General features: G+C 41.0%; 1 protein-coding gene and 1 long non-coding RNA gene across 4 annotated transcripts in view; one reads left to right on the top strand and one right to left on the bottom strand.

Moving 5' to 3' along the window:
* The window catches only part of NUDT3 (nudix hydrolase 3), a 110,401-nt gene that overhangs the window by 49,909 nt on the left and 40,302 nt on the right, over nt 1-20,190 (top strand). The window lies entirely within an intron of this gene.
* LOC129060212 (uncharacterized) lies at nt 11,966-18,648 on the bottom strand. The gene is made up of 3 exons (XR_008526749.1): nt 18,544-18,648; nt 12,522-12,668; nt 11,966-12,150 (listed from the first exon to the last, which is right to left on the bottom strand). It is a non-coding gene; the product is annotated as an uncharacterized LOC129060212 (long non-coding RNA).

The following is a 20,190-nucleotide window of genomic DNA, read 5'->3' as shown; positions in this document are numbered from 1 at the left end:
GCGGGCTTGTCTCCTTGTAGTGACAAGATGGGTATCACAGCTCTATCCTTACACATTCTTTTCAAATGCAGGACACACAGTTTCACCTCATGGGTCTCTTTATTTGAGAGAAAAGAAATTTTCCTCAAAAGATCCCCCAGCAGACTCTTTATGTCAGTGTTCCAGAGTTGCTTTGCATGCTTATGCTTAAACTTCCTGGCAAAGGGAATGTCAGTTCCATGTTTAAACTACTAGAGCCTTCACCATCTAGGATTTGACTTTGAGAAACCTCTTAGACTTTAAAGCAATTTAAAAGCATGGCCAGTAAGAGAAGATAAAATGTTTATTTTGTTAGAAATTTAACTTATATTGGAATGTGCCAATATATGTTTACTCTAAAAAAGAATGGATAGATAATATGTAATTTTAGAGTGAGAAAAAACTCATTATACAGGCCATAAAATCTCTGTCACAGCTATTTAACTCTGCCATTATAGGGCAAAAGTAGCCACAGACAGTACAATACATAAACAAATGGGCCTGGCTATGTTCCAGTGAAGCCTTATTTGTAAAAACTGTGGTGAACCATAGATAATCCCTGGTTTAAGCTCTTGCTACTCAGAGTGTGATTGATGGACCAGCAACATCAGCATCAGCCAGGAGCTTGTTAGAAATGGAAAATCTCAGACCCCAACCCAGATCTACTGTATCAGAATCTGATTTTAATAGGATCTCTGGTGATTTTGAGATCCTACTGCAGTAGAGTATTGAATTCTTACCAATGAGTGTTCTGAGAATTTCTCCTGATGGATCTTGTGGAGAGAAATGCTCTTTGAGGGATGGACTGTGGTTTGGTGGTCTCCACACCCATTCCAATGCTCTTCTGACATAGAGAGACTAGAAAGTTAAAAAGCACTTTTCCTAAACTCAGGTAAGGAATGCCACTAAGTCTCCTTGATGATATTTAGATATCCCCAATACAAAGCACTTGAACAAGATTGCTTTAGTCACAAGGAGGGCGTGTTCTGAGAGCAGCAGGCCCATCTGTTTTGGTGGCACACATTTAGACAAAGGAGATAATGGTTTTGGAATTGGCAGCTATAGTGTTAACTTCCTGATTTGGCTCTTGGCTTTTATTTGGCAGCTTCCTGATCCACCCCAGAGACAGCAACTCCCTTGGCAATCCAGTTCTGCAATGTGGTTTTAAGAATTGTTCTTGGAACCTTGGCCTGTGTTCCTTGAGCTCTCCTAATGATTCTGTAAACTATTTTTATCCCTTAATAAATCATTATCTTAAACTAATGAAGTTGGATTCTGTTGTCTGCAATTAAGAATCTTGACCCAACCAGATTCCCTGTGAATGATAACAGCTGCTTTAGTTGTATCAGACATTCTCCTCTGCTTGGCTGTGCTAACCCATCAAGGAATTGAGATGTCTTTGCAAAGCATCCCCCTCTAGAGAAGAGTGTCCAATGGCCTGTGAGAGAGCTGTCTGATCTACAGTGTGTCAGTAGTTTAATCAGGCAGACCTGTTTCTGTGGGAAAGTGAAGCTGTGACAGAATCCAGTTCAGAATCTGCACCTTCCTCATAGCTGTTTACTGATTGAATGTTATTTGTCCGTTCAGCAAATATTGAGTGTCCATCCATCTTGCACAAAACACTGGGCCACAAATTGGGGATACAGAAATTTGGGTTTTGCCATCATCACATAAGCTTAACATCTCACCAAGAATACAGAGTTAATAGGAAACTATAATTTGAAAATTAAACTTTGAGGGAACAGTTTGTACAGCATGCCGGGGGACTTGTTGGCAGAGTAGCCAACTCTGGCACAAAAGACTGGCTCCTAGGAGAATGTCTGGGTGGTTATAGACCTGCTCATTTAAGATTTTCCCATTTTGGAGGGACTTTGGGAATGCAGTAGGTAGTGTGATGATGGTCTTATATATGATATCCCCACATAAGGGAGATTAGATAGAGGAGGGATGAAGTAGCTGGTGAGCTTTTCTTTACTCTAAAGCAGAATTGGATTCCCACTTTCCTGTCAGACCTGGGATAATGCGGAATTAGAAGGGTGTAGACACTCCCTGAAGGGCAGGTATGATTCTGTACTTTGCATCCCTAGGCCTGAGGGCACCAGAACCTTTGCCTGACTCTTTCTGTAGGAACTCAGAGTTTGACTGTTCAAATAAGTGTGGTAGGGCCAGTTGGTGGGCCTAAACTGAATAATTTTGATTTAAATCCAGTTGGCTTCTGTAGGTTCTAAGGTGCTTAAGGCAAAAATGGTGTTTGAGAGTGACCATGCAGTTGTGTATTCAGACAGATTGTTACAAGACCTGAAATGGAGTGATGGTTCTGGAATAGAGAGAGGAAAAAGTTCAAAGACCTTGTGCAAAGACTTGATACTTGGTTTTGGGAGTTGTGGTTGGGATATCTCTGGCAGTTCTACTTTTGTAGAGCACATTTGGAATTTGTGTCTGTTTCAGGAAAGCTGACCTTAATTTGTTGTCACTATTGCTGTTCTGTTTTTGAATGTTACAGTTGAGTTGTCCCTGGGTTATACAAGTGCAGCTAAGATATAGAAAACCAGATGTTTGCAACAGGAAATACATTGAGGGAGTAGGAAGGATATAGGGTACTGTACTTTTGTTTCCTGGAAATTGCATACTATCCTTCTGTAGGTAAAAGGAAGAATAGTGTGAAATAGGAATAAAATGATCGTGAAGCAAGGAAGTGAAAGATGCAGCCACAGATAATTAAACTACACTCCTCATGTTTAGTATCTTACCTAGCTCCTGTCTTGAAGGAATTCTGATCTTGAAACTTTATTCTCTCAATAGTACTGGAATAAAGTATGGGATACGATGATGTGATTCTTTTCTGACTGCAGGCAAGCTCTGCCTGCCGTTCTCAGCCTTAAAGAATCCTTCCTGACTTTGAGCTAATTTTTTTTCTGCAGTCAGAGGAGAATCATATCATCATATCTCATATTTTATTCCAGCATTATTGAGAGGATAAAGAAATGTCTGTGAACTGCTTTGAACTTTAGAATAAGTATCCAAATAAAATGTACAAACAATAAAAATAAGAGAACATGTCATTACAAAAACAGAAACAGTTCAGTGGCTTCCATCAAAACAGAATGAAAGAAGTGGATTTTCCAGTTTTATCAACAGAGAATTAGACTTGAAATCAGAGACTTGAAATGTTGATAGATGTTTTTTATTGTCCTTGAAGGGAAGCTTTTGTAAACAAAGCACTGTTTAGAGATTTACTTAGTTTTCAAGATGTTTATGCTTTCAGATCTGATTTTTTATTTGTAAATGTAGGAGATTTTAATACCCACTTTTTGAGGGGCTTTGTGGATAATACCTCTATACCAATTAGTTGAAAACCTTCAGGTGTTTCAGATTGCATTTATACATTTAATATATTTGATTTTTTTTTTTTAAGAACTTCAGTTGTCCTACTTAAAAAAAAAAAAACTTTATAAAGCTCTTCAATGAAAAAAAGTCTTGTGAAAAACTACTACAAGTAAACACAGGGGGAAGCACTTTAGGACATTGGTCTGGACAAAGATTTTATAGGTAAGACCTCAAAAGCACAGGTAACAAAAGCAAATATAGACAGATTGGATTGTATCAAACTAAAAACCTTCTGCACAGCAAAAGAAACAATCAACAGTGAAGAGACAGTCTACAGAATGGGAGAAAATATATGCAAAATACTCATTCAACAAGGGATTACTATTCAGTATATACCAAGAATTCAACAGCAAAAAAAAGAATCCAGTATTAAAATGTGCAAATGATGTGAATAAACGTTTCTCAAAAGAAGACAAATGGCCAAAAAATATATTGAACAAGGCAGGAATTAGGAGCAGCAACACCCCTCCCAAACTCCCCCACCCCACTCAAATGTGTATATAACCTTTTGTTTGTTTGTTTGTTTTGTTTGTTTTGAGATGGAGTCTCGCTCTGTCATCCAGGCTGGAGTGCTCGCTGCAACCTCCACCTCTGGGTTTCAAGCGATTCTCCTGCCTCAGCCTCCCAAGTAGCGGGGATTACAGATGCCTGCCACCATGCCCAGCTAATTTTTGTATTTTTAGTAGAGATGGGGTTTCACCATGTTGGCCAGGCTGGTCTAAAACTCCTGACCTTAGGCAGTCCACCCGCCTCGGCCTCCCAAAGGGCTGGGATTACAGCCATATTATGCCCAACCAAATTTATCATTATATATTGTATACATGTAGCAAAATGTCACTGTACTCCATAAATACTTAAAATTATTATGTGTCAATTAAAATTAATAATAAAAACATTTATAGCCAGGCCTGGTGGTATGGGCCTGTAGTCCCAGCTACTGGAGAGGCTGAGGCAGGAGGATCACATGAGCCCAAGAGTTTAAGACCAGCCAGGGCAACATAGCAAGACCTCATCTTAAAAAACAAAAAAATAAAACACAGCATTTTCAAAGAAAAAAACCCTTTTTTTTTATGAACTCCTGTAAATCTCATATATTACACTTAGAAATAAGACGTTTTAGAGTCTTTAAATATTCCCATGCTATATATAAGCTTCTTAAGATTTTTAACTTAAAATCATGAGTCAGAAATAAATTATTCAACTATATTTTTAAAATTTGAGGCCACAAGACTGCCAGCTAGAATAGGTAACATTCTTGTAAGCGTTACAAAATCTTAGATTATGTCTGGTCTCCTTAACACAAAAATACTTATGTGGTAATAAACATTATAATATTTAAGACTAAAATATTATAAATTATAAAATACTTATTGATTCCCTTAAACATTTTTATATTTAATTCTAAATGTTTCTAGGATTGAAAGATGCTTACCTGCTGAAGAAACTGAGCCTTCCTATTAAATGAGGCCACGACTCTTAGGTGACCTGATAGGCCACACTGACGCTGTTCACTTTTGCTTCATCAAAACTCCATAACATCACAAGGCTGGGGGTCATGGAGTTCACACAGCATGAATCAACATAGCAAATTTAGTGCATCAACATGAAGGTTACTTCATTCATGAAATCTTTGTGATTCCTTCTAGTAGGTTCACTCATGCTGTATGTTTCCATTGCAGTCTGTATTTCTAGCACTGTGGTATTGTTCATGCTTTATTGATGTTGCTTGTTTAATTATATGTCTTTTGTGCTAGACTTTATACTCTGTGTAGTCTCCTTCCTTCCTTCCTTCCTTTCTCTCTCCTCTCTCTTTCTTTTTTTCTCTCTCTCTCTTCTCTTTTCATTTTCCTTTTTCTTTTTCTTTTTCTTTTCTTCCCAGGCTAGAGTGCAGTGATGTGGTCATAGCTCACTGTAACCTCAAACTCCTGGGCTCAAGCAATCTTCCTTCCTCAGCCCCCTGAGTAGCTGGGACTACCAGTGCATGCCACCATGCCTGGCTAATTTATTATTATTATTTATTAGAGACAGGGTCTTGCTATGTTGCCGAGGGTCTCCTAGCTTCCAGCCCCTCCTCCCTCAGCTTCCCAAAGTGCTGGGATTACAGGTGTAGGCTGTTGTACCTGGTCCCCATTTTTTCTTTTTTCTTTTTTTGAGATGGAGTTTCACTGTTGTCACCCATGCTGGAGTGCACGATCTCGGCTCACTGCAGCCTCCGCCTCCTGGGTTCAAATGATTCTCCTGCCTCAGCCTCCCAGGTAGCTGGGATTATAGGCATGCACTACCATGCCTGGCTAGTTTTGTATTTTTAGTAGAGACGGGGTTTCACCATGTTGGCCAGGCTGATCTCTAACTCCTCACCTCAGGTGATCCACCTGCCTCGGCCTCCCAAAGTGCTGGGATTACAGGTGCAAGCCACCACCCCCGGTCCCATTTTTTCTTGCTCATTGTCGAATCTCTAGTGCTCAACACATATCTCAAGTGTTTAATAGAGTGCTACAATTATTGACCTAACTATTAGAACAGCTACAGAAATGCAACTGCAATGTGCCCTTTTAGGTTGTCAGAAATAGACATACTCTCCAAATGCCTCAGTTAATTGAGGAAGAACATGACATTGTCACAGCCACTGCCCAGCCAAAGCTGTACAAAGCTGGAAACTTGGGTCACAGTGCACAGGCAGGCATCACTCGTGGCAGGTGAAACAACAGTGGAAATGCAGAGTGGCTCAAGGAGCCTGTTCACACGCCAATGGCTCAGCCCCCCTCTCTTCCACTGCAGAGGACCTGCCTGTCTAATCTCTTCTCAGCCTCTTAGCTTACTGCTTTTATTTTGTGTTTTTCCTGTCTTTTGCAAAACTTACCTGTCTGTTGACTCTGTATTCAGCCTTCCTAAGAGAGGACCTGATTGGTTTTGCCTAGTGACAACTTCATGTAGTATGCCCCTTTGGGCAGAGCTGCCAGGTCACATCATCAGCTTCTGGCTATTTTGAAAATGTCTACCTTACCTTTGCATCAGTTGCTGATTTTTAATTCTCTTAGCTGTGCTCACAGTAGTGAAGTCACATGCTGTAAAAGCATGGCAACCCATGGTTAAGTACCATCTGCAGCACCTTTTCCAAAGGTCCTGTGTATGTAGTAGGAACTGTTATTATCTACATTTTACAGGAGAGAAAAGGCTGAGGTTGAGTGATTTGCCCCAACAAGTTATGTCCAGCCTAATATGCTCAAGGTAAGATTTGCATCCAGGACATCTTTTGTCCCCGACACTCCTAATGCTATGGCTCCTTGAAAGATGTCCACCAAAATGTTTGCAGTGGTTATCTTTATGTTAGTTCATAGGTTATCAAGTTCTCTGCATTGAGCATATGTTTCTTTTGTTACTAGAAAAAGTTTTTATATAAACATGAAAGGATTAAGATTATTCAGTAGTTTATCATGGCATTGTCAGTCCTAGGTCTCATTAAATTCCACCTGTTCTAAAGCTTTGTTCAGCCCAGCTTAAAAATTTTAGCATATTGGCTGAATTTCAGAAACAGATAAATCTGAAGCATTTGACACATTAGCAGTCACATTTAAGGGGAGGGCTAAAATATTCCCTTTTGCAAATTAGTTTCCTTTTTTTTAGCTGCTTGTGGTCAAAATCCTATTAGAGTGACCCCTTACAGGGTTAGGGGAACAGGCTTGCTCCCATGGCCTGCCATGGGCTTTAGTAACAGTGCCTCTTTAGACTAGGGCAGCAGAAGCTGTGTGAGCCAGCCATGTGATAGTCTTTCTGTAATAAAAAAGAAAAGCACCTCTTTGTATGATCTCAGAGCTATTCTTTCTTGCTAATTCAGTGGGAAAGGTAAAACTCTTGTTTGACAGGGGAAAAAAGGGAAGCTGTGTCTGAAACCATTCTGTCTTCTCTTCGTCTTACATTCCCATTTCCTTTACCTTTTCTCACCTCAGCCATCCCAAGAGTATTATCACAAGAATAGAGAACATCCAAAAACAGAAACAGGAGGAGAAAATTATGTGCCTAAAGTATAGCCATTCCTTGGTATCCATTCCTTAGTATTGGTTTCAGGACCCCTGGTGGATATAAAAATCTGCAGATGCTCAAGCCCCTTATATAAAGTGGCAGAGTATTTGCATATGACCTACACATAATCCTCCCATATACTTTAGATCATTTGTAGATTACTTATGCTACCTCATGCAGTGTAAACACTGTGTAAATACAGTTGACCCTTAAACAACAGGGGATTGAACAACACGGGTTCATTTATATGTGGATTTTTTTCCAGTAAAAGTTACACCTTTATACTGAGTGTGCCTGCCTTTCCTGCTTCCTCTTTTACCTCCTTCACTTCTGCCTCTGAGGTGACCCCTGAGACAGCAAGACCAACCCCTCCTCTTCCTCCTCCTCTTCCTTAGCCTACTCAATGTGAAGATGACGAGGAAAAAACTTTTACCGGGCTCCACTTCCACCTAATGAATAGTAAATATATTTTCTCTTCCTTATGGTTTTCTTAATAACATTTTCTTTTTCTAGCTTTAATAGAAGAATATAGTAAATAATACACACAACATACAGAATATATGTTAATCAACTGTTATTGGTAAGGCTTCTGGTCAGTAGTAGATTATTAGTAGTTAAGTTTTGGGAGAGTCAAAAATTATATACCCACCGGACATGGTGGCTAGAGGCTAGGAGTTTGAGAACAGCCTGGGCAACATAGTGAGACCCTATCACTACAAAAAACAAAAAATTTAAAAAAAAATTAGTTGGGCGTGTTGACACATACCTGTAGTCCCAGCTATTTGGGAGGCTGAGGAGGGAGGATTGCTTGAGCCCAGCATCAAGGCTGCGGTGAGCCATGATTGTGCCAGTGCATTCCAGCCTGGGTGACAGATCAAGACCCTGTCTGTTAACAAAAAAAAAGTATACACAGATGTTTGACTGCGTGGGAGTTGGCATCCTACCAGCTTGTTCAAGGATCAACATTATTCAAGGATCAACTGTAGTTACACTATATTGTTTAGGAAATACAAGGGAACAAAGTCGGTACGTGTTCAGTACAGATACAATTTTTTTAAAAATTCTCGATCTGCAGTTGGTTGAATCCACAGATGTGTAGTGCACAAATACAGAGGGCCGACTGTATTTGCAGTCAGCCTGATAGTTTGTGACACAGCCATTGCTTTTTTAAAAAGTGTGGTTAGTTCTTTGTGACTTCCTCACTTCTATCCTAATAGTACTTCTGTGCTACTCTGGCTCATGCCACCTGTTGCTTTGCCATAGAAACAGTCCATCTTCAGGTTGGTGATATCTGCTTAGATTTCCCTGTATCTTTGCTGCCCTCCCTCAAGTTTTTGTACAAGTTAGTATGTACAGTGTCATACATAAAATAAAAATTCCACAGCATGTTTTACTTAATTAACCTTCATTAAAGAAAGTTGTAAAAGAAAAATCCAGCAGGTCATGGACAACTTAAAAAGAAAGTTTGAAAAAAAAAAAAAAGAAAGTTTGAAAGTCTAAATACCTTAATGTAGAATAATTGAGGTTGCCTTCCTAATGGCACCGCAAGAGTTCAGAGCTGCTCAATTATCTCTAGCCTTGTTAATCTATCCCAGTCTATCAAGAAGTTATTTTAGGCCAGGTGCGGTGGCTCACCCTTATTATCCCAGCACTTTGGGAGCCCAAGGTGGGTGGATCACTTGAGGTCAGGAGTTCAAGACTAGCCTGGCCAATATGGTGAAACCCCGTCTCTACTAAAAATACAAAAATTAGCTGGGCGTGGTGGCATGTGCCTGTAGTCCCAGCTACTCAGGAGGCTGAGGCAGGAGAATTGCTTGAACCTGGGAAGCAGAGGTTGCAGTGAGCCAAGATCATGCCATTGCACTCTAGCCTGGGCGTCACAGCGAGACTCCATCTCAAAAAAAAAAAAAAAAAAAGTTATTTTAACTCTTCTTGATTCCATTTGTATTTTCTTTTCTTTTTCTTTTTTTTAATTTCTTTTTGGAGACAGAGTCTTGCTGTGTTACTTAGGCTGGAGTGCAATGGTGTGATCTTATCTCACTGCCACCTCCACCTCCCTGTCTCAAGTGATCCTCCCACCTTGGCCTCCTGAGTAGCTGGGACTACAAGTAAGCATGCACCACCACACCCAGCTAATTTTTGTATTTTTTGTAGAGCCGGGGTTCCACCACGTTGCCCAGGCTGGTCTCGAACTCCTGAATTCAAGCAATCTGCCCACCTTGGCCTCCAAAAGTGCTAGGATTATAGGCATGAGCCACCACGCCCAGCACCATTTGTATTTTCTAATAAGAACATGGAAAATGCCATCGTGAACTTTATTTTAAAAATGTGTATCTTCTACATTTACGCAGCCAACAGACACATGAAAAAATGCTCATCATCACTGGCCATCAGAGAAATGCAAATCGAAACCACAATGAGATACCATCTCACACCAGTTAGAATGGCGATCATTAAAAAGTCAGGAAACAACAGGTGCTGGAGAGGATGTGGTGAAATAGGAACACTTTTATGCTATTGGTGGGACTGTAAACTAGTTCAACCATTGTGGAAGACAGCATGGTGATTCCTCAGGGATCTAGAACTAGAAATACCATGTGACCCAGCCATCCCATTACTGGGTATATACCCAAGGGATTATAAATCATGCTGTTATAAAGACACATGCACCCGTATGTTTATTGCAGCACTGTTCACAATAGCAAAGACTTGGAACCAACCCAAATGTCCATCAATCATAGACTGGATTAAGAAAATGTGGCACATAGGCACTGTGGAATACTATGCAGCCATAAAAAAGGATGAGTTCATGTCCTTTGTAGGGACATGGGTGAAGCTGGAAACCATCATTGTGAGCAAACTGTCACAAGGACAGAAAACCAAACACCGCATGTTCTCACTCATAGGTGGGAATTGAACAATGAGAACACTTGGACACAGGGTGGGGAACATCACACACCAGGGCCTGCCATGGGGTGGGGTTGGGGGAGGGATAGCATTAGGAGATATACCTAATGTAAATGAGGAGTTAATGGGTGCAGCACACCAACATGGCACATGTATACATATGTAACAAACCTGCAAGTTGTGCACATGTACCCTAGAACTTAAAGTATAATAAAAAAAAATTTTTTTTTTAAAGTGTCTTCTCATCCTAATTCCTGTACCATGTATCCCCTGTCCCTGCAAAAGAATGGTTGTTCTTGGCTAGGCACAGTGGTTCACACCTGTAATCTCAGCACTTTGGGAGGCCAAGGCAGGTGGATCACCTGAGGTTAGGAGTTCGAGACCAGCCTGGCCAACGTGGTGAAACCCTGTCTCTACTAAAAATACAAAAATTAGCCAGGCATGGTGGCAGGCGCCTGTCATCCCAGCTACTTGGGAGGCTGAGGCAGGAGAATCGCTTGAACCCGGGCGGTGGAAGTTGCAGTGAGCTGAGATTGCGCCATTGCACCCCAGCCTGGGGGATAAGAGCGAGACTTCATCTCAAAAAAAAAAGGTTCTTCTCTTTTTTATATATATATTTGTATATATGTGTGTATATCTATGTATATATGTGTGTATATCTATGTATATATGTGTGTATATCTATGTATATATGTATTTTTATGTATATCTCTCTCTCTATATATATACACACACACACACACACACGTACACACATAGCAACCAGAAGGCTCCATATGGTATCTCAGAACAGTCTCTAACAGGAAAGCAGAATTTCATGTTTCATGTTATACAAGAGTAGAACACTTAAAAAATCTGACTACTTGGGAGTAATTTAAGATATTCATTGTCACCCGTTTTTTAGTTCATAAGTGTTTGGCTCTGGAGTGGGGAAAAAAAGTGAAGGCACAGTATGACTGTGTTGTATTTTCATCTGTACCTTTTACCCAGCCTGAACAGTTGTGAATAGAAAGTGGAGTGTAGGCTATCATAGGATTTATCAGAGAAATAACATGCATTTTTAAAACCCAGAACTTTAATCATAAAATTAGATATCATTTAGTAGTAAAACTTTATGAATAATATATTAAGGATACTTTTGATCATTTCAACATAAGTAAAGCAGTTTGGGGAATTATGAGGAAGTAATATGGTCAGGGGTCTCCAGCTCATAAACTTGTCAGGAAGGGGACAGGTGGTTGACAGTAAGTACACCTCTGACAAGGTGGGTACAGCTGTAGTCCCAGCTACTTGGGAGGCTGAGGAGGGAGGATTGCTTGAGCCCAGCATCAAGGCTGCAGTGAGCTGTGATTGCACCAGTGCATTCCAACCTGGGTGACAGATCAAGACCCTGTTAACAACAACAAAAAGTATACACAGATGCTTGAATTAGGATAATATACAATCTTCTTTGTACTTTCCGTTTTTTCATTCTACTAGGAACATGTATTATTTTTATAATCAGAAAAACATGGTAAGCTATAGTGGGTACTGGCTTAATCAAGTGATCAAACTTGGCTACACTAATACACTAGTGGTAGTTAAGTCCCAATGTGTATACATACATCAAAACATCATGCTGTACACCATAAATGCATATATACAATTTTTATTTGTCAGTTAGACCTAAATAAAGATGGCGATGAGGGGAAGACCCAGTGTGATCAGATCCTCTGATGTTTCAAGAGAAACTTGAAAGCTGGATTCTTGGCTGGGCGTGGTGGCTCACTGTGGGTGGAAGATTACCCAGGTGCCGAGGCAAGAGACTGAAGGCACAAACTGTTTCAGTATAATAAAGACAGTAGTTAGAATAAGAATAGTTATCATACAAATTAGATATAGAAATGATCATGGACATTATCAATCATTAGCATAAACATTATTAATCATTAGCTTTTAATATTACTCTTTGTTGTATTACTAATATAACCAAGGAATAACTGGCAGGTATAGGGTCAGGCGCTGAAGGGACATTGTGAGAAGTGACCAAGAAGGCAAGAGGTGAGCCCTCTGTCACGCCCGCGTAAGGGCCACTTGAGGGCTCCTTGGTCAAGCGGTAACACTAGCACCTGGGAAGACACCCATTACTTAGCAGACCGTGAAAGGAAGTCTCCCTTTCCTTGGAGGAGTCAGGGAACACTCTGCTTCACCTGCTTCTTGTGAGAGGTTGGATATTATCCAGGCCTTCCCACAGTCATCTGGAGGCTTAAACCCCTCTCTGTGGTGCTGTGCTTCAGTGGTCACGCTCCTTGTCCACTTTCATGTTCCTCCCATACTCCTGGTTCCTTTTTGAAGTTCTTAGAAGATAGCGATAAAATAAATAGTTAAAGTCTTAAAGTCTTTGGTCTTTCTTTTTTTTTTTTTTTTGAGGCAGAGTCTCGCCCTATTGCTAGACTGGAGTGCAGTGGCGCAATCTTGGCTCGCTGCAACCTCCACCTCCCAGGTTCAAGCGATTTTCCTGTCTCAGCCTCCCAAGTAGCTGGGAATACAGGTGCGCGCCACCATGCCCAGCTAATTTTTTGTATTTTTAGTAGAGACAGGGTTTCACCATGTTGGCCAGGATGGTCTCGATCTCTTGACCTCATGATCCACCCGCCTCGGCCTCCCAAAGTGCTGGGATTACAGGTGAGCCACCGTGCCCGGCTTGTCTTTGATCTTTCTGATAAGTGCGTAGAAGAAAACGCTGATGTATGCTGCCTTCCCTCTCTGCTTCGGCTACCTATAAGGGAAGGGCCCCCTGTCCTATGATCATGTGACTTGCTTGACCTTATCAATCACTTGGATGACTCACCCTCCTTACCCTGCCCCCTTGTGTTGTATACAATAAATATCAGTACACCCAGCCATTCAGGGCCACTACTGGTCTCCGCGTCTTGGTGGTAGTAGCCCCCCGGGCCCAGCTGTTTTCTCTTTATCTCTTTGTCATGTGTTTTTATTTCTTACGATCTCTCGTCTCCACACACAGGGAGAACACCCGTCAAGCACCGTAGGGCTGGACCCTACATTTCGCGCCTGTAATCCCAGCACTTTGGGAGGCCACGGCAGGTGGATCACCTGAGGTTAGGAGTTTGAAACCAGCCTGACCAACATGGTGAAACCCTGTCTCTACTAAAAATACGAAAATTAGCTGGGCATGGTGGTGGGTGCCTATACTCCCAGTTAGTCAGGAGGCTGAGGCAGGAGAATTGCTTGAACCTAGGAGGCAGAGATTGCAGTGAGCTGAGATCACGCCACTGCACTCCAGCCTGGGCAGCAGAACAAGACTCCGTGTCAAAAAAAAAAGCTGGATTATCATGTAAGATCTTCTGATTTTTCAATGTGGGCAACTAATTTTAAAAATTGGCTTTTAAAAATGTTAGAGTAATGTCTGCATATGGATTAAAAAGACAACAGTAGTAGGACTGAAAGGCTCATAGTGAAAAACAACCAAAGTATGTGTTAATTAAATGAATGAGCTGTGTTCTGAATTTTAACTTTATTTTAAACTTTAAATTGATAAATTCCAACCTCTTAGAAGATAGTTTTTGTTTTTTTTGTCTCCGAAAGCAAATAAAGGTTTTTAACCTTGGGAATATTTTACTGTTAAATAAAAATGTTAAAATTAGAAAGTGTATCTAGATGTAAATTGCTAAAATTATCTAGATGTAAATTGTTAAAATTAGAAAGTGTATCTAGACGTAAAAAGTCAGGAGAGACCATGAGTTGCTCCCGTTTGTTTAAAAGCAGGCTTTATTTAGATGGCATTCTCAAACTTCCATTATTTAATTTTTAAAGGATTTTAAATCACATGAATATGAATTCCTAATAACAATGTACATGTATGGCCTATGGCCTATGGCTTTATCTTTAAAATCAGAACTAAAATAGGCAAATAATTTTTCTGTATGTTTGACATTTTTCAAAATGAAAAGTTGAGAAAATAAGCGTAAGTACTTATTATATACCAGCTGTATTCAAGTTCCTGAGCTGGAAGCTACAAAGGACGGTGATGTGATAGATGCCACTTTCCCTAAGACAGAATTGTATGTTTGTCAACATTGCCAAGTCTGTCAGCACTACCGTGTCTTTATTTTTACTTGATAAGAAGACAGATATTTTTAGCTCCTTTGGTCACAGCACTACAATATATAAGAATCATCGTGTCTTAGTACATTATATGTGAGGATCTTATTCTGATAATTTATTCTTTTTAAAGGATTTAGTGGGAAATGTGGCTCCGTAGTAAAAATTTCAGGAAAGCCTTTGTTCACCTAACATGAACATATGTTTTTGTGTGAGGAAACATCTTTATTCCGCCCTCCTGGGAAAACTGATGCACAAAAACACAGCAAAAGAAGTTAAAAGCTTATCCTTAGAAAAATAATTTTGTCTGGGTGCAGTGGCTCACACCTATAATCCCAGCACTTTGAGAAGCCCAGGTGGGAGAATCACTTGAGCCCAGGAGTTTGAGACCAGCCTAGGCAACAAAGGGAGACCTTGTCTCTACAAAAAGTTTTTAAAAATGAACCGGACATGGTGCCTTGCACCTGTAGTTCCATCTACTCAGGAGGCTGAGGAGGGAGGATCGCTTAAGCCCAGGAGTTTGAGGCTGCAGCAAGCTATGGGCAACAGATTGAGACCCTGTCTCTTTAAAAAAGAAAAAAGAAAAAAAAATTCATTATATAAAGTGATCAGAGAAAGCATATCATGTTTTAATGTAGAAGGTGGTGTGAGGCAGTTTTACATTAGAACTAGAAGACAGAATGAATCCCATAGATCTCTGGCATTACCTTTCAGGCCCTTAAGTAAATCGGTATTGAATCTCCTGTTTCTGGCAGCTGAGAACTTAGAAAGGGCCTTCCCTCTCAGTTACAGTTCGGGGATGAAGGCAAGCCTTGGCATAGACATAGCCTCCAGTGAAGGGTCTGGCAGAGACGCAATTGTGATGATTCCTGTGCTCAGCTTTTGCTCTGTGCTCATGTGGCCGAGTGTAATTCAACACTGGCCCCACAGCCATATTCCTAGTAGAACCACCTCTCTCTCTTTTCAGAGAAGCGTCTCTGCTCTGAGGCTGTTACTAAATGGTAAATGGCTGCCCCTGGGTTATTTCCATGATTACTTCTAGAGTCATCTTTAAGATGATTGACTTTTTAGTGACTCTGTCATTCTGGTGTTTGCAAAAATTCATAGTAGATACTATTGACTATATGAAAAGTGGTATTCATAATGTTATTACATATTTGTGTTAGTGACCATTTTAGTTTTAAATATATAGGTGCTTTTGACTAAGACCATTAGAGTGATTTGTAAAGTTTTAACCCTAAAAATGGAGACATGCTGTGTACAGTGGCTTATGCCTGTAATCCCAATACTTTGGGAGGCCAAGGCAGGAGGATCACTTGAGGCCAGGAAGTCAAGATTACAGTGAGCTATGATCATGCCACTGCACTCTGTCCTGGGCCAAGTGAGACCCTATCTCAAAAAAACTATATAATCTAAACAAGGCTTTTATTCTGAAGGCTTTTTTTTTTTTTTTTTTTTGGAAGCGTAGTCTCGCTCTGTCGCCCATGCTGGAGTGCAGTGGTGTGATCTCAGCTCACTGCAACCTCTGCCTCCTGGGTTCAAGCCATTCTTCTGCCTCACAGTCTCCTGAGTAGCTGGAATTAGAGGTGTGTGCCACCATGCCAGGCTAATTTTGTATCTTTAGTAGAGACGGGGTTTCCCGTGTTGGCCAGGCTGATCTCAAACTCCTGACCTCAGGTGATCCGTGCACCTCGACCTCCCAAAATACTGGGATTACAGGCGTGAACCACCACGCCCAGCCCATTCTGAAGGCTTTTAAGTGCTCCTTGTAAGCACTTAGTGATGCTATTAGTGTATTAGTGTAGCCAAGTTTGATCACTTGATTAAGCTAGTGCCCACTATAGCTTACCATTTTTTTCTGTTCATAAAAATAATACGTGTTCCTAGTAGAATGAAAAGACAGAAAGTGCAAAGAAGATTATCTATTACCCTAATTCCATGGCTAATTATTTTTTCCGAACTTTTCAATCATGAAAATTTTCAAGCGTACAAAAAAAATTCAAAACTAGTACAATAAACACTATACCTTCTTCTAAATATAATATCTTTTGACCTTTTGTGTACTCACATTATCTTTCTATATTGTTACTTTTTTGGCTATTCCATTTGAATAGCCAAAAAAAGTTGTAGATAGTGTGACACATCACTCCTAAATTCTATTCTTTAGCATGTATTTCTTTTCCTTCTCTCTTTTTTCTCTTCTCTTCTCTTCGCTTCTCTTCTTTGTTTCTTGTTTCCTTTCTTTTTTTTTTTTTGAGACGGGGTCTCCCTGTGTTACCCAGGCTGGAGTACAATGGCACAATCTCTGCTTACTGTCACCTCTACCTCCCAGGCTCAAGCAGTCCTCCCACGTTAACCTCCTGAGTAGCTGGGACTACAGGCACAAGCCACCACACCCAGCTAATTTTTGTATTTTTTGTAGAGATGGAGTTTCACCATGTTGCCCAGGCTGGTCTTGAAATCCTGGGTTCAAGAGATCCACATGCCTTGGCCTCCCAAAGTGCTGGGATTATGGGCCACTGTGCTCAGCCCATCTTTCTTTGTGCCCGCCCACCCTTCTTCCCTCTCTTTTCTTCTTTCCATTTTAAAATTTAGATTTGGGGGATACATGTGCGCATGGGTATATTGCATGTTGCTGAGGTTTTGGCTTCCAATGACCCTGTCACCCAAATAGCAAACATAATACCTGATGGGTTGTTTTTCAACCTCCCCCCACCCCACATTTAGAATCCCCAGTGTTTATTGTTCCCATCTTTGTGTACATGTGTACCCAGTGTTTAACTCCCACTTATAAGTGAGAACATGCAGTATTTGGTTTTCTGTTTCTGTGTTAATTTGCTTAGGATAATGGGCTCCAGCTGTAACCTCATTGCCGCAAAGGACATTATTTCGTTCTTTGTATGGCTGCATAGTTTTCCATTTTGTATATGTACACTTTCTTTATCCAGTCCACTATTGATGGGCACCTGGGTTGATTCCACCTCTTTGCTATTGTGAATAGTGAATAGTAGCATGCATCTCTTTGGAATAAGGCCAGTCTCCTACATAACCACATACCATTGTCACATCTAAGGAAATTTATAATAATTCCATGATATTATCCAGTATTGACTCTATATTCAGATGTCCCCAGTTATCATGAAATGTTTGTTTCCTGACTAGGCCTTAACCTAGGTTCACACATTACTGTTGCTTGTATGTCTTTTTAGGCTGTTTTATCATAGAACTGTATTTCCATTCTTTCCATATGCCTATCCCCAAAGATACTGACTATTTTATAAGAGTCCAGGGGCCAGGCGCAGTGGCTCATGCCTGTAGTCCCAGTACTTTGGGAGTCCAAGGTGGGCGGATCACAAGGTCAGGAGATCAAGACCATCCTGGCTAACACAGTGAAACCCCGTCTCTACTAAAAATACAAAAAATTAGCCGTGCGTGGTGGCAGGTGCCTGTAGCCCAGCTACTCGGGAGGCTGAGGCAGGAGAATGGCGTGAACCCGGGAGGTGGAGGTTGCAGTGAGCTGAAATCGCACCACTGCACTCCAGCCTGGGCGACAGAGGGAAACTCCGTCTCAAAAGAAAAAAAAAAAGAAAAGAAAAGAAAAAGAGTCCAGGGTAGTTGTCTTATAAAATGCCTCACATCCTGGTTTTGTTTGATTGTTTCTTCCTGGTTTCCTTTAACTTGTTTCCCCATCCTCTGTATTTCCAGCAACTTAGTCTAAAACAGTGCCATCCAATAGAACTTTCTGAAGTGAAGGAAAAGTTCTATATCTTCGTTGTTCTGTATGGCAGCCACTAGCTGCCTTACGTGGCTAGTTAAACTAATTAAGGCTTTCTGGGCACACTGCCTATGGGATAGTTCTGCTTCACAAGAAGCAGTAAAACAACAACAACAAAAACAAACTAATTAAAATTAAATAAATACAAAATTCAGTTTCTTAGTTACACTAGCCACATTTCAAGTGCTCAGTAGCTACATGTATATCATGTTCACCATTTTGAACAGCCCAGGTTTGGAGGCTTGATTAGATTTAGGATAAATATTTTTGGTGAGTTGCCCGTAGGTATGCTGTGTGCTTCCTGATGCTCATGTCACTTGAGGAGGTTCCAGTACCTGGGCGCCTTGGTGAGAGTGTAGTACTGCTCAGTGACTTGCATACCCATGGAATGGATTGGGAAAGATAGTGGTGGTCGATCTTCCCTGAGATTTGCCACTTCTAAGCAGAGAAGAAATAATAAGCGAAAAATATATATATTAGACCTCACTGATTATCAGATGAATGCAAATTAAAGCAAGCTGGTATCTTGTTCTTACTAGATTAGCCAAGATTTTAAAACTAATTCTATTAATGATGGAGACAACACATATTATTATTATTATTTTATTATTTTTTTTTTGAGATGGAGTCTCGCTCTGTTGCCCAGGCTGGAGTGCAATGGTATGATCTCAGCTCACTGCAATCTCTGCCTCCCAGGTTCAAGCGATTCTCCTGTCTCAGCCTCTTGAGTAGCTGGGATTACAGGTGCGCACCACCACGCCCAGCTAGTGTTTTGTATTTTAGTAGAGATGGGGTTTCACTGTGTTGCCCAGGCTGGTCTTGAACTCCTGAGCTCAGGCAATCTACCTGCCTCGGCCTCCCAAAGTGCTAGGTTTACATGCGTGAGCCACCATGCCTGGCCTGAGACAGCACATATTATAACCTTAAGGATGTCTGTGCTATCTTGGACCCTATGTGCCAGTCATTCTAACTGCTTTCCAGGACCCCACACATCTGACATAATGCATGCGGTTCCCTCCTGTCCCTCCTGCTAGAAACCATACCCTATCCTTTTGCCACCTGGAGACACCTCTTTGGGTTTTCAGCTTAGTCACTACATTTTATCAAAGCTTTTATGACTTTCCATGCTGATATATAAGTGCTTTTTTCACCATCTCATTGTAATGTAAATTTCAAGTGTGTTTTTCCTGTATATTTAATGTGGACTATTTATTTATTTATTTATTTTGAGACAGGGTCTCACTTTGTCCAGGCTGGAATGGAGTGGTGTGATCATAGCTCACTGCAGCCTCGACCTCCTGAGCTCAAGTGATCCTCCCACCTCAGCCTCCTGAGTAGCTGGGACCACAAGTGCATGCCACCACGCCTGGCTAATTTTCTTGTATTTTTTGTAGAAATGGGGTTTCACCATGTTGGCCAGGCTGGTCTCAAACTCCCGGGCTCAAGAAATCCACCCACTTTGGCCTCCCAGGGTGCTGAGATTACAGGCATAAGTCACTGTGCCCAGCCTAGTGTGGACATTTTAAAAGCAGAAAAGTAGGCTGGGTGCAGTGGCTCACACCTGTAATCCCAACACTTTGGGAGGCCAAGGTGGTCAGATCACGAGGTTAGGAGTTTGAGACTAGCCTGGCCAACATGGTGAAACCCTATCTCTAAAAATACAAAAATCAGCTGGGTGTGGTGGCAGGCACCAGTAATTCCAGCTACTTGGGAGGCTGAAGTAGGAGAATCGCTTTAAACCCGGGAGGCGGAGGTTGCAGTGAGCTGAGATCACACCACTGCACTCCAGCCCAGGCAACCATATGAGACTCCGTCTCCAAAAAAAAAAGAGCAGAAAAGTAAAAAAAACAAAATTTAAAATTTTCATACTCGCCACTAGTAAGATTTTGATGTATTTCCTTCTGTGTGAGTTTTCGCCTATTAACAGCCCTCCTCCTTGACTGTGGGCTTTTCAAGAGTATTTTCAAATATTGGATACAGAA

The sequence above is a fragment of the Pongo abelii genome, chromosome 5 (assembly GCF_028885655.2).
Source record: "Pongo abelii isolate AG06213 chromosome 5, NHGRI_mPonAbe1-v2.0_pri, whole genome shotgun sequence".
Taxonomy (NCBI): domain Eukaryota; kingdom Metazoa; phylum Chordata; class Mammalia; order Primates; family Hominidae; genus Pongo; species Pongo abelii.
Note: the sequence above shows the minus strand (reverse complement) of the source record. Positions and strands in the feature narration are given on the sequence as shown.